We start from the raw sequence: 16,077 nt of genomic DNA on the forward strand, positions 1-16,077 counted from the left end.
TTATCGGAGAAGAAGCTTCGCAAGATTAGGTTAACAACTCTTAATGCCCTTTTTTGGCAAGGCTGTTAACTATCTAATTTCATATGATAATGTGACTACTTCGCCAGGCCAGCACCATTTCTAATGTGTTGTTCCTCTCCACTTTTGTTGTTATTTATTGTCTTCCTGAAGGAACGATTGAGAATTCCAGCCTATTTTAAGAGCTTGGTACTTTATTGAGAAAGCACAGAATGTGAACTACACTAGGACAGCGCAAATACTAGAAGAAGTATTTGCATTTGTGAAAAGGGGTCCCTGAATTTGAAGTAAACTCAATAATTAACTGAATGTTTTCTCTCCAGGTGAAACTTACAAAGCTTTTACATTAAACATCCATGGGCGTTGTTGAAAGACCGGGACCACATACTTAATAATAGTTCCAAAGGGCAAATTCCCACCAATAATGAGATCACCAGAACTATAGTAGCTTTCTTTTATGTTGATATAATCCCTGAACAAACACATGGTTTGCAGCCTCTTTGCTGTAGTTGGAGCCAGGAGCCAGAAGAGCATCAGCATCAGCAGTAGCATGACTCCTTCCTGGTCATTTTTATCACCTTCCCTCCTAGAACAGAAATCAAGGTTTATGCAGCAACTGATTTGATGGTTGCTCCTGAAATCTCACTAAAACTTTAGCACAGTAGATATTCTGCTTCAAGCAGCAGACTGCTTGGCACAGACAGATAAACTCCATGGAAAGGATATCTTGCAGATTACTTTTATTCGTCAGGCATTCTCTAAATGATAACTCGCAGTCATTGAAGAGATTCTTCTGAGTTACACATAGTCTGTTCCAAATTCACGTAGGTGAAACGAAATAGTTTGTCCCCATGTTGAAGGAGCAAACAGCTCCCGATAGGGCTGAAATTTAAAACCCCCCACTAATCTACACATAGCAAGTTAGCCCCGCAGCCAATCAGAAGTCTGACCCAGTGGCCAGTCAGAAACACAGATGTGACGATGTGACATAAAACTACATTTCTTAAAAGGAATCTCTTAAGGGGATGGTTCTTAATTCCTAAGCAAGCTACTTACTCTAACCAGCGCAGTAGATACCACCTGTGTCACCTGAATGGCCCCAGGACAGATTTAAATCAACAGTGTTTCCTCTTACCTCTGTTTGAGATGTGACAAAAGAGGAAACGAAGGCATGTGAGTCTCTTCAAACTCCGGTGTGAGCTTTTTGCAAGACCAGCTAAGGTGACATCTCCTGCCTCCCATCTGGAGAACTCAAGAGATTTTTTTTTTTAAAGCAGGTTTCATCTTGGAAGATTTTTTTCTGTCTAGAAATCCATAGGGGATACATGAAGAATTACCATTCTTCTGATAATTGCAAGGCAAAACAATTTGTTCCACCCATTCAGGAATAGCTTTGTTTCATGCGCCAGAATGGAAAACATGTTTGTGTCTCTTCTTGTAATGCACAGAGCAGGTGGACTTGAGAGTCATGGTGACATTGCCTATCTGACCTATATAAAACTGAGCCCCTGCATACATTATGTTGGCCTGTGCCACAGTTTGGTCAGAAAGTATGAGAGATAATGGACATGGTGGCGCACGACAATCTGTCATATCCTGGTAACTGTGACCACTCATACCAATGCTTCCATGGAATAAGTAGATTATACGTACATAGCAGCACATAAAATGATGAACTTTTTGCTAGTCAGCTAACTAAGGTATGTAGGAAGCACATTACAGTAGTAATGGGGGATTTTAACTACCCTGACATCAACTGGGAGACAAACTCTGCACCAAGTGGAAGATCCAACAGGTTCCTAACAAACCTAGCAGATAACTTTGTTTCCCAAAAAGTAGAGAAGGGAACAAGGGGATCAGCTATATTGGACTTAATTCTCACTAACAGAGATGAAATGATAGAAGGTGTTGAAGCTGTAGGAATCTTGGGGGCAAGTGATCACGCAATATTGGAATTCAACGTTATGCAAACACAAGTAGTAGAACAAAGTCAAACTAGAGTCTTGGACTTCAAGAGAGCTAATTTCAATAAACTCAGAGAGAGCTTGAGAAGGATTCAATGGATGAGAATCCTCAGGGGGAAAACAACTCAAGAAGCTTGGGAAATTTTGAAAAGTGAGATTATAAAAGCCCTGTCTAGCACAATACCAATGAGGAAGAAAAATAATAGATCTCAAAAGAAACCAGCATGGATGCATAAAGAATTATCTGACAAATTGAAAGACAAAAAGGACACATATAAAAAGTGGAAAGAGGGGCAAATAACTAAGGCAGAATATCAGCAAATAACCCGAGCCTGTAAAGATGAAGTGAGGAAAGCTAAGGCTCACAATGAACAAAGGCTAGTGACAAAAGTAAAAAAGAACAAAAAGAACACACCCAGAGAACGGGCAGTAAAAATTTTTGAAACCCACCCCTGAGGGAAAGTGTTAGTTTTCAGGTGCTTCTTTGAGAATGATCTGATAAATATTACCTCAGGCCCTGTGAGCTGAAAATTCCTCCCCCCCCTCTTTTTAAAAAAGTTTTATTACATATAAAAATTCCATTTCTAAACAAACAATGTGTTCTCTGGGTACAAGGAATTTTGAGAAATAATATGTTTACAATTATGTTCATTGCATTGGTATTAGTCACATAATAGTAATAATATTTGCTTATCCATTTTAGCAAGCCTTCCTTATAAAATTAGTCCTTCTCTTATGTTTCCATGTTTCTAACTTCTGTTTTTATTGGCTGTACATGGATAAAAATGAGTCCCCTGTTAAAAAGTATTCCGTTTCTTCCTTTTCCTTAAGGCTGCATTGCTTAGGTCTTAATTTCTCTACTATGTAGCAACCATCCATCGAAACTGTCATCCAATCAGCCATCCAACAAACCATTCAGCCAGCCATCCGAACATCTATCCAACCAACCTTCCAACCAACCATCCAACCAACCTTTCAACCATCCATCCAACCAACCATATCAACAAACAGTTAAGTACACAACATCCAAACACTCACCACCCAAAACATCCATCCACCCATCCAACCTCCTATACAACCACCAGTTATACATATCCCTCAACCAACTAACATTCAAAACTAGGTATGCACGCCCCTTACCTCTTTAACACCTCTCTTTACAGATTTTAAATGTAAATTGATGAATGCAAGAAGTATTGTTACCAAATTACCTGAACTTATCCTCCTGCTAAACAGTGGTACATTTGATATTATATTTATTTGTGAAACATGGCTAATTTCATCCATCCCTGATTTCATCATTTTAAACAAAGAATATCAAGTTCACCGTTCAGATCGTGAAAACCGAAGAGGTGGTGGAGTGGCTATTTTCTATAAAAAGTCACTGAATCTAAAAAACATTCAAGTTGCACACAAACTTTCTCTTCCTGAAACTATTGTATGTGACCTATCATCTAATACCACACTTCGATTCATTCTATGCTACAGAGCCCCTGACTACGACATTACTCATGCTAATATTTTAACCTCACTACTAACATGGGCTGCCTCTTGCCCATATCCACTCATCTTCCTGGGTGACCTAAATTTACCTCTCATCAACTGGATAACAAACGAAAGTACAACTGATCCAATCCACACTACAATATACAACGCTGTTACAAACCTAGGTCTTGAACAACTTGTAACTAACAGTACAAGACTAAACAACTGCCTTGACCTCATCTTCTGCAACAACAACAATACCATTTATGGACTACAAATAAGAGAACCCTTTTCCAACAGTGATCATTGCATGATTGACTTCCATCTTAATATACGTCGTCACTTAAATCGTCATATCAATAGCATTCCCATCTACAACTTCAAAAAAGCCAATTATGACCTTATAAACAATGATCTTTCATCTCTGGACTGGCTAAATCTGTTCTCATCCTGTATAACTGCTGAAGACCACTATAGAGTTTTCCTACTTGAAATCAACAGAGTTATCAAACTACATGTACCACAAACTACCACCAAGATCAGGAAAAGCAAACTACCCATATCAATAAAAAAGCTTCAATCTAAAAAAAAATCCCTCTGGAAAAGAAACAAAAAGGGCTATGTAGCCAATTTTAAAAATCGCTACAGAACTATATGCAACCAAATAAAAACTGAATGCACAAATTACCACACCAAGCAAGAAGAGGATCTTCTGCGCACTAATTCCAGTCGTGCCTTCTATAATTTTGTCAACAACAAGCTTAAAGACTCTAGATCCATGCCACCACTAAAAGATTCTAACGGCAATGAATACAATAACGAAGTAACTAAAGCAAACCTCTTTAACAAATTCTTTGGCTCAGTTTTTGTCAACAGTGATGGCACTCATCCCACATTCCCAAATCGTACAAGCAATGAGTATGACGACTTAACAATTATAGATTTTACAGAAAAAAATGTTGGTAAAGCTCTTTGTAACTTGAAACCATCTCTATCCATTGGACCTGATGGACTTTGTGCTTACTTCTTAAAAAAACTCTCTAGTAATTTAGCAGAACCCCTAAGTATAATCTTTAATAAAACTTTTACAACCAGTTCCCTTCCCAATCTCTGGTCTCTAGCCACAGTCATTCCAGTTTTCAAAAAAGGCGACCCCAGCTTAGTTGATAATTATAGACCAATCTCCCTATGTTGCGTCGCCTGCAAGGTAATGGAATCCATCATCAACCAATCCATTACCTTGCACTTAGAAATACACAACCTTCTCTCAAATAAACAATTTGGCTTCAGGAAAGAATTATCATGCAATTTACAACTTCTCCACTGTAAAAACCTATGGACTACAAATCTTGATCTAGGTAAATCAATAGATGCAATATACATAGACTTCTGTAAAGCTTTTGACTCAGTAGTACATGATAAACTTCTCCTAAAATTAAAATCCTATGGCATTTCAGGACCCTTACACAACTGGATATCTGCTTTTCTGTCAAACAGACAACAAATAGTTAAAATTGGTAATGCTCTATCAAATCCTGTTCCTGTCAAGAGTGGTGTTCCTCAAGGTAGCGTTCTTGGACCAACTCTCTTTATAATATACATAAATGATCTTTGTAATCATATCTCAAGTAACTGTGTTCTCTTTGCTGATGATGTCAAACTTTTCAACACCACTGACAATACATCCACAATTCAAAAGGACCTTGATCATCTAACTGCTTGGTCTAAAATTTGGCAACTACAAATCTCAACCAGTAAATGCTCAGTCTTGCATATTGGAAGAAAGAACCCAATCACAAAGTACATGCTTGATGGACATTGCCTCGCAGATGACCCCCACCCTGTCAAAGACCTTGGAGTTTTTACATCTAACGATTTAAGTGCCAAAGCCCACTGCAACTATATAGCTAAGAAGGCTCTAAGAGTTGTTAACTTAATTCTACGTAGCTTCTTTTCAAAAAACACCACGCTACTGACCAGAGCATATAAAACATTTGCTAGGCCAATTCTTGATTACTGCTCTCCTGTCTGGAACCCATACCATATATCTGATATCAACACAGTTGAGCGTGTCCAAAGGTATTTTACGAGAAGAGTTCTCCACTCCTCTGAAATCAATAAAATACCTTATTCCACCAGACTTGATATCCTGGGTCTAGAAAACTTGGAACTTTGTCGCCTTCGACAGGACCTGGGTTTAGCTCATAAAATCATCCGTTGTAATGTCCTTCCTGTCAATGACTTCTTTAGTTTCAATAACAATATCACAAGAGCTACCAACAGATTTAAACTCAATGTCAACCGCTCCAGTTTAGATTGCAGAAAACACGATTTCTGTAACAGAATTGTATATGCTTGGAATGCATTACCTGACTCTGTGGTCTCTTCTCATAACCCCAAAGGGTTTACTCAAAAACTGTCCACGGTTGACCTCACCACTTTCCTAAGGGGACTCTAAGGGGCGTGCATAAGAGCACAAACGTGCCTACCGTTCCTGTCCTATTGTTTCTTCCCCTATGTATATATATGTTTATAGTACCTCATTTCTCCTCATATATATGTTTATATATTATATAATCCTTTATGCAATGCTTGTATATATTGTTACGACAAATAAAAATAAATAAAAAAATAATAAATAAATAAATAAACATTAATATAAAACAGATTTTACTTACACAAATGGATAGGCAACTACAAAATCCTGGAAGACTTATATACAACAATTACAGCAAAGTTATTATATGCTCAAGAGACACTATGCACAATGGAGGATGCTTGATTATTTCATAATTTTTTAAAAATGTCATCACATCCTAAGCATGCCTCAAAAACAAATATAAATGTAGCCCATTCCTACATTAGTTACAGATTCTTGTTTCTTATCATATTTTCTCTACAATTAAAATGGGGCCTCAGTAGAATAATGTAGCATTGGGAGGGGGGGAAATACAAGCCAAGAGAGCAGCTCCAGAGGCCAAAATGGAGAAGATCTCCACAGCCACCATGGACTTCCCTTTGGTGCTCAAGTAGGTGGAGAGGAAAGTGATCCCACCCTACCCTCCCAGCCACTCCTTTTCTTGCCTCGCTGGCCTTTGTGCTTGTCCTCATGCACATGACCTAACTGCTCTTCGCCTGTTTTCCTCCCTCACCTGCTGTTGTGTCCCCCTCCCCCTCCGACGACCGGGTCTAGGAAGTCCGTATCAAGTGTGGCCACGAAGCCTCTGCAGTTTTGCCAAATTCCTTTCAGATTTCTCAGGGCAGGCAGGAATCCAAGGTGTGACTTCAGCAAACTAAATGAGACTTTGCTTGACTCAAAGTTGCTTGACTCAAGCAGGTCCTTTATATAGGCTGTGGGGTGTGGCTCCATGACTCAGCATTTATCCAGGCCTGCCCCTCCCTTCCTCTGCTGATGTCACCTCTCAGATCTCTGGAAGCGAGGATCCTCCCACTTTGAATTCCCTTCAGCAGTTTCTACTGTCGGCATCTGAGAAAGGGAGGGGTCAGAAGGAGCAGGTCCGGGTAATTGCACCACTTGGCTGACCTCCTGCTCTGACGGCTGCATCGAAGGAACACACACTCTATGAGTAAGCTGTCTTGGGCTTATCTGTTCATTCCTGACATCCTGTCCGGGCATGGGGCCAGGGCCAGGGGCTGGAGGCATGACAGGCCGTTCATCTTCATTATCAGACTCCGAATCTGATAGCAGGCCCGGGAGGAGACTGGAGGGGCCTGGCTGAGGAGAGGAGGGAGGACGAGGCACAACACCTGCCTTCATGCTTGTCCTCATGCCCACGGCTCAGCTGTTCTTCGCCCATTTGCTTCCCTCTTCCATTCGCTTCTCTCGCCTGTTTGCTTCCTTTCCCCATTTGAGTCCCTCTCCAACTGCTTCCTTTCCCTGTTTGCTTCCCTCACTGTTTGCTTCTCTCATTTGCTTCCCTCCCTGTTTGCTGGCCTGGAAGCAGTGTGTCCTGTCGCGGGCTGGATGAGGGACCCGAGGCAGATGGGAGGGTGAGCAGGCCCCAGCCACCCCAGCCACCCCGAGGTTGCCCAAACCCTTCAGCCGAGCACGGTGGGCCTGCTCGTCCTTCCATCTGCCTTGGGTCCCACATGAGGCCAAGTCCACTGTGGTGCAGCAAGACAGGGCGCTTGGGCTGGCAGAGGTGCATGAAAACTCTAGAACCCCTCGAAGCCTTCCAGATCAGGTTGTCACAAGCTTTATCTGAAACAAAGGGGTCTGCCATGGAAGGCTGTGTGCCTGGACTAGGCGCTTTCCCTCAGGCCTCCACTCCATTTTTATTTATTTATTTATTTATTTATTTATTTATTTATTTATTTATTTATTTATTTATTTATTTATTATTTATTGGATTTTTATACCGCCCTTCTCCCGAAGGACTCAGGGGGGTTTACAGCCAAGATAAAACAGCAATAATATACAAATAATTAATTTATTTATATTTAATTAATTTAATTATATTTAATTAATTAATAATTAAAAAACTTATTAAACATAAGGCCGGATTAAAACATATAAAATCATAAAAACCCCATAAAATTTATAAAATTTATATCAAATATTAAAACTATTTAAAAAATCCTATGCCAGTCCTGCGCGAATAAACAGATAGGTCTTCAGCTCGCGGCGGAAGGTCCGAAGGTCCGGCAGTTGATGAAGTCCAGGGGGAAGTTCATTCCAGAGGATGGGAGCCCCCGCAGAGAAGGCCCTTCCCCTCGGGGTCGCCAGCCGACATTGCTTGGCAGACGGCACCCTGAGAAGTCCCTCTCTGTGCGAGAGTACGGGTTGGTGGGAGGCATTCGGTAGCAGTAGGCGGTCCCGTAAGTAGCCTGGCCCTAAGCCATGGAGCGCTTTAAAGGTAGTAACCAAAACCTTGAAGTGCACCCGAAAGACCACAGGTAGCCAGTGCAGCCTGCACAGGAGTGGTGTTACATGGGAGCCACGAGAGGCTCCCTCTATCACCCGTGCAGCTGCATTCTGGACCAACTGGAGCCTCCAGGTGCTCTTCAAGGGGAGCCCCATGTAGACAGCATTGCAGTAATCCAAGCGAGGTAACAAGAGCATGAGTGACCATGCATAGGGCATCCCGGTCAAGGAAGAGGCGCAACTGGCGAATCAGGCGGACCTGATAAAAAGCTCTCCTGGAGACAGTCGTCAAATGATTGTTTGTCCAAGAATTATTGTTTGTCCAAGAAGCTCCCAAACTGCGACTTGGTCTTGGTCATTAAAACCACCCCAATGAAGCCACTGCTTGCCAGCAGTGAGGATCCTGCCTGCATGGGCATGCTCCCACCACCACCCATCCCTGACAACCCAGGCTTCAGTGACTTCATGGTCTACATATGGCACTGGGGGGGGGGGAAATGCACACAATGTCACCCTCTGCTCACTGCATTTTGGCCTCTCCACAAGGGAGGAAGCAAGGCCAACAGGCTTTGGAGCACGGTGGAGTGCTCCATCAGAAATGGCGAAAAAGCATGAAGCCCCAACAGTGATACTGGATGCAATGGGAACTTGAGGGTGAGTGAGTCAGAGAGGTGGGCAGGGTTGTAGGACTTAGGTGTAAAAGGAACTGTCAGTTTTGGAAGGCGATTTTCTTTCTTGCTTCTTAACTGCCACATATTTTAGCTGGAGAAGTTGGGAGGGGGTTGTTGTTGGAGTGGTAGAAACTTAGTCATAACAACATTCCATATTCAAGGACTTTTGCCTGTGTCTGATGGAGACTGCCTGAAGATTGTATCCAATTGAGTGTGAAGAGTTGATTGGACAATGTGATGAACTTGAGGGTGTGGGGCAGGGCTGTGAACTGTCAACTGGGTGTGGAAAACCTGGAAGCTTTCAGTTTTGGGTTTTCCCAGCTGTGCCAACATGACATCTCTAATAAATTAGAACTTTGAGGAACCTCAAGCCTCAGAGCTTTATTTCATTGGGGGTGTTCCTTAGAACCCTGACAGGAACCTTATTTAGAGCCTGGAGCAGTGGTTGTATTCACTTACCTTCGTTACCGGTTCCCAAATGGGAGCACGCACACCACCTCTGAACATGTGCAGGACCTTCTATGCATGCTCAGAGCATCAAAAATGGGACATGACGACATCCGGCTGGGTGGGCGGAGCCTCCCGCAGCCACCACTACTGGATAGAACTGGCTGAATACCACCAATGGCCTGGAGACCCCACCCCTCGCTCCCGAGCATATCGTAGGGTTGCAATTAAGTCATTTCCACAGGTGATTCACCCTCCCAATGATGACACCTCTGGGTACCAAAAACATCCTTTTCTTTCTTTAAATGGCAGCTTCAAGGGCCGGTACATGCAAGACACTGGTGAGGGCTGGCTTTTTGCCTAGGTTTGTCCAGCTGTTGGGGGAAAACAGATGGGGGCTTGGGGAGGAAGCCATTTTCCCACCAACAGCTGGACAAACCTAGGCAAAAAGCCAGCTCTCACTGATGCCCAGCTTTACCGACAGCGTGCTTGCAAAGGGCAATTGTGAGCTCCCACCTGCGTCAAGATAGACTGGGGAGGGAGAGTGCAAGCAATTTAGCAAGCACCGAGGAGACAGTGAAAGGAGGAGAGCCAGGTAAAGGGGTGAGCAAATGGCATCCATAGCATGCCATAGTACATGCATTTTCCCTCTGCCTGGCAGATTTTCTAAGCCTGCCTAAAGCCTAAAGCAGGGAGAGGGAGAGAGAGATATCCAATCTCAGAGAGTTATATCAGGGCTGGCAGCGGTGTGGTCTCTCTCTCTCTCTCCCTCCCTCCTTCTTTCTTTCTCTCACACACACATGTTGGATCTTTCTTTCCTCCCACCCTTCCTCACTAGAGACCTGTTCTGTCCCTCCCATCTCACCTAAGAAAACACAAGCGCCGAAGGATGTCTGCCAGCAATTTATTTACAAGTTGGCCTGGTTTCCTTTGGCAGAGGAAAGTTCTGGCAGCTGCTCTCCAAGTGCCAGCCAAGTTTCTTATCAAGACTCAGCGTGTTTACAGTCCATTGCTGGAGCAACTGGGAGTCTAAAGAATGGTCAAGAGTTACTCACGAAAATCCAAGCCTTAAATCCAAAAACTGTCTGAAGCTCACACGATGCAGTTCACACTTAGTAGCTTTTGTCTGTCAGAAGGGCCCAATGGCAACCCCACCCGCTTTTATGGGGTGTGGCTCAGTGACTCAGCACTCTCTGGGCCTGCCACACCTCTTCCTCTGCTGCGCACGCCTCTCTTTCCGATGCTGCCTAGGGTCAATCAAGGATTGGTCCTCCTCGTCCACTATCTGTGGGGGCTCCAACACACCCTCTTCCTGGCCTTCCGCCGGCACTTGAGGCATTGCTAGGAAGGAGGGACCTGGAGAGGGAGGCCTTGTCGGCTCTTCTCCCTCACTTTCCGAGTCATCCTCCTCCATGAGGACAGGCTCAGGGTCCGGAGTCACAACAAGACCCCTGAATTCCTCCCTCAACCTCGCCTGGCTCATACAAGCACCACCCATGCGAATGACGCAGAGTTGGCCATGCCCACTCAGTCACATGGCCCACCAAGCCACGCCCACCCAGCCAATCATTAGGAAGAACCGTTTGTTAAATTATTTGCAGCCCAACACTGCACCTCATCATCTTTCTTGCTCTTCTCTACACTCTTTCTAGAGTCTAAGTATCAAAATAGAAGGGCGGTATAAAAATCAAAATAATAAATAAATAAAATAAATAAAATATCTTCCTACCAACCACCACTGAGTGGAACCACCTTCAGATAAAGGAGAGAACCATAACAATATGCACCTATTCTTTGTTATTCCAGGTTCTAATTTCATCTACTGCCATGTGGTACAAATAAACTAGTTCTTCCATCCAAGCATTGCTCACAGTTACCAGGGTACAATTGATTCTCACGTGCCACCAAACCCCATTAGCACTCATTCTAGCTGACCAACTATGGCCCAGGCCAAACACCCTCTTGTTTCCAGGGGGGTCAGTTTCATGGAGGTCAAATCTACAACTTCCTCATGACCATCTGCTCTGTGAATTACAAGAAGAATTACAAGAAGAGACACAAACATGTTTTCCATTCTGCTGCATGAAGAGAAGCTGTTGCTAAGGGGAAAGGACAAAGTCTTTAAGGACAATATAATTATCAGAAAAACAGTGATTCTCCATGTATCCCCTGTGGATTTCTAGACACAAAGATCTTCCAGGATAAAAGTTGCTTTAAAAAATATCTTTGAGATCACCAGATGGGGGGCAGAACGTGTCACCTTAGCCTGCCTTGCAAAGATCTAACTCCTGGGTTTGAAGAGACTCATGTGCCTTTGTTTTCTCCATGGTCATGGCCCAAAAACAGGTAAAAGGAAGGATAGTTGATATAAATTTGTCCTGGTGCCATCCAGGTGGCGCAGGTGGTGTCTGATCTGCTAAAATTCCAGGGAGATTTGAGAAGCAACCTTCAATTCAGTTGCTGCATAAACCTTGATTTCTGTTCTAGGAGGGAAGATGATAAGAATGACCGGGAAGGAGTTATGCTACTGCTGATGCTGATGCTCTTCTGGCTCCTGGCTCCAACTATAGCAAAGAGGCTGCAAACCATTTGTGTGTGCAAGGATTATATTAACTTAAAAGAAAGCTACTATAGGCCTGGTGATCTCATTATTGGTGGGAATTTGCCCTTTGGAACTATTTTTAAGAGTCCTGCCCCAGACTTTGATACAGTGAATCTCCCTGTATACACTACGTAAGTTTAAGTTGGAGGAAAAACTTGCAGACGAATGTTCTCTTTGCTTTAAATTCGGGGACTCCTTTCAGAAATCATTATTCCAGTATTTTGTACTGTCCTAGTGTAGTGCACATTTTGTGCTTTTCTCAATAAAATAGCAAGCTGTTAAAACAGGGCGGAATTCTCAACCTCTTCACAAGAAAGATGGTAAGCAGCAAAAATGAAGAACTCAAATTATAATATTAATCTGAATAGTAACTTGTGGTTAGAAAACTCAAATAGCAACTCAATCCTCTTCCAGTGTTCAGGAGTTACAAAAATCCTTCTCAGTGTTGGAATCAGGATTGCTCGTGTATAATGGTCTCCAGTAAATCAGTGAGGTGACCCACCACCACCACCACATTTTAGTTCTACGCTCACCTCAAGAAGCTGCTACAGAAGAGACCTTAAATTATTAGGATGAAAGAGGAGCAGTTGGAAAGGATTTCAGCCACTGGAGCAAAGTGAAGATGGGAGGGATAATAGAGGGCTATAAAACCGTCCATGATATGGAGGGAAAGGCTTGTCGCCTTTCTCACAAAGCCATCCAAGTTTAGCCAAGGGAGATCCTTTGGAAAAAAGCTAAAACAGTGAGGCATCAGTACCACCACACCCAAGCTTTTCTGTAATCTTCTCCAATGTTTTTCCCACTACAGGTTCATACCCGGTAATTACCAGCAGTTCCTTGCATTGACGTTTGCCGTCTCCCAGGTCAATAGAGATTTGCTTCTCCTCCCAAACATTACACTTGGCTTCCATACGTATGCCCATTTCCAGGCGAAGTTAATTTCCTTAAACAGCCTCTCCCTGCTCTCCTCACGAGGCCAAGTGGTTCCAGGGTACAAATGTGACCTGCAGGACACTCTGCTGTCCGTCATTGGTGGTCTCAGCGCCAAATCCTCAAGGCTGATGGCCTCCATCTTCAGCATCTTTAAGGTCCCACAGGTAAGAGAGTTCTCTTGGATACAGTATGGAGTAGACAAAGATCAGAAGCATACTAATTTTTGAGGCTGGGGGCATCATGAGCATGTGACTCTTAGTTTATATTTCATAAACGGGTAGACATCATTTTAGTACCATTCATTCTTTGTATCAGGTTGCTGGTTTCTTCTCTTGTCTTCTGACGTACCACAACCAATAAAAATGGGTAACTGGTGGCTCTTCCTAAGAAGGGAAGGAGGTTAAGCTTGCCGCTCAAATGAGTCAGCTTCAATACTGGGGCCATTAAGCACACAATGGTGACCCCTAAGCTGACCATCAACTTTTACTTTGTCTTTGAAAAAAGAATCTTATTTTTTCCAGCTCGGTGTTGGCTTTGAGTTCTCTCGGGGGGAGAGAAGAGTTTATCCTTCCTTCATCTGGATTAATCCCAAGGAATCTCCTCAGTATGTGGGTTTAGTGCAGCTGCTCCTGTACTTCCAGTGGAACTGGGTTGGTCTTCTGGCCCCAGAAGATGACAGGGGAGAACATTTCATCTCAACTCTGACGCCAATGCTCCAGGAGAAGGAGATCTGCCTGGCCTTCACTGAAAAGTTCAAATTGGAAGACACTCATATTATAATGAGAAAATTATTTCACCTTTTCCAAACATGGTCTAAAATTGAAGTGTTCATTCTGTTCGGGGACTCCATCAGTGCTTTGAACGTACAGCTGTCTCTGGGTGCTAATGAAATGTTAAACAGAACACCAATTCTGAAAGTTTGGATCTTAACTTCACATTGGAAATTCAGTGTTGTAGAATCTGACGATGTATTGAAAATGATAAAGCCTCTCCATGGAATCTTCATTTTAGGGATCATACAGAGGATGTCTCCGAATTTAGCCATTTCCTCTTGTCTTTAGATCCTTTGAACCCCCAAGGAGACGTCTTGCTCCCAGAGTGGTGGGAACATGTCTTTCACTGCATTATCCACGAACCAGGCAAGACCCATCCAAAGGGGAAAAAACAATGTACAGGAAAGGAGAATGTGCAGAATTTGCCAAATTACACTTTTGAAACAAGTATGACAGGTGAAAGTTACAATATCTATAATGCCATTTATGCTGTGGCACATGCATTACATGCAATGCATGGATCCAGAGCCCAACCGACCATGATGAGGCTTGGAAAGAGGATCTCAAATGTCCAGTCATGGCAGGTAATTACTATTGCTTGTTACTCAGTCCACAGATCCTTAGAGAGGAAGTTCCCCATATGAATTTCTTCAGTTACTGATTCATTGTCTGCATACTTCCCTATCAATCCATCTCAAAGCATCTTAAAACAGCAATGATTAAAAACAGTTAAGAATAATGTTTTATTGAAAAAGGATAGAGGGGGAAAAGAGAAGTAAATCCAACCAGTGGTCCATAGGTTCCACAAGGAAAGACCTTTATAAAGTCATGAATAGCCTTCAACAGTTGCCCAACTTTGGGAGAAGACCATTCCAAGGAGGAAGTGTTAGCCCAAAGCAAGATAGCAATCTGTGTCTGTTTGTGCAACAAATTTCAGCAGGTCAGTTGAAATCTTAGTGGGCATCTATGCAGAATATCTGTTTTGCTCAGTATGTGCCCCGAGTCCAACTTGAAAAAATACACTCAATTTGTTTTAATCTTGTTTTGTGTTTCTATGGCTTAGTATCTTGTGTGACCCTATCCTTCTTGTTTAGTTAACCATTTGCTTCTCTACTCGTCTTCCTGTTTGAAAACAGCTTCTGTTTAATTTCTCAGGGGTTGCCACAAAGAAGAGGGAGTCAAACTATTCTCCAAAGCACCTGAGGGTAGAACAAGAAGCAATGGGTGGAACCTAATCAAGGAGAGATGCAACCTAGAACTAAGAAGAAATTTCATAATATTGAAAGCAATTCAGGGGAACAGTTTACCTTAAGAAGTTGAGAGTGCTCCATTGATGGAGGTGTTTAAGAAGAGACAGGACAGCCCCTTGTTTGAAATGGTATACGGTCTCCTGCTTGAGTAGGAGGTTGGTCCAAGGTCCCTTCCAACTCTGTTATTCTATGTTTCTATGTCAAGCATAGCACACAGCAGGATTCAAAGTGGTCCTAACAGGATCCTGGTCTGAAATTCATCAGATTTTTTTCAGTATCGAAGGCTAAATGTTGGACCTTTCTGAATGGTGACCAGGCAGGACAGATGTTTCTTTGTACATGGCCCCATTTGATCAGACTTGGTTCCTGCATTCTACTGCCTTTGACTATGAGCTTAAAAAAATCAGTGGATTGTCATATATGACCAAATTATTGAATTATAAAAGGAAAACATATCCATGATAGGCGATTTCAATGCGATAACAGACTATCAAAAAGACTACAATGGGGGGAATAAGACAGTGGGGGAAAAAGAGAATTACCAAAAATATTTGTAGAAATGACTAAAGAATTAAATTTAATAGCTATATGGAGAACACTAAACCCAGAAAAAAGACAATTCACCTTTTATTCGAACCCCCATAAATCTTGATCACGCATTGATATGGCATGGATGAGTGGAGACCTAATAGAAGAAGTGGCAGAAGTAGAAATCTTACTGAATTCATGGGCAGACCACAACCCGCTTAGAATTAGCTGGAAGGGGAAAAAAACAAAGAGAAGATGGACACTAAATACTCAATTATTGAAAGATGAGGAATTTACTAAGAAAATTAAGGAAGAACTAAATTTTTATTTTAAAGAAAATAATAATCAATATACATGGACCCAAAACCTATGGGATACTATGAAAGCTGTGATTCGGGGAGTTATAATATTCTTTACTGCAAAAAAGAACGAAGAAAAATATGCCCAACAAAATAATCTACTTCAAACAATCAAAAAATTAGAGACTAATCTACAGAATAACCCATTAAACTCCCAACTAC

Source organism: Ahaetulla prasina, chromosome 1, assembly GCF_028640845.1.
Source record: "Ahaetulla prasina isolate Xishuangbanna chromosome 1, ASM2864084v1, whole genome shotgun sequence".
NCBI classification, from domain to species: Eukaryota; Metazoa; Chordata; class Lepidosauria; order Squamata; family Colubridae; genus Ahaetulla; species Ahaetulla prasina.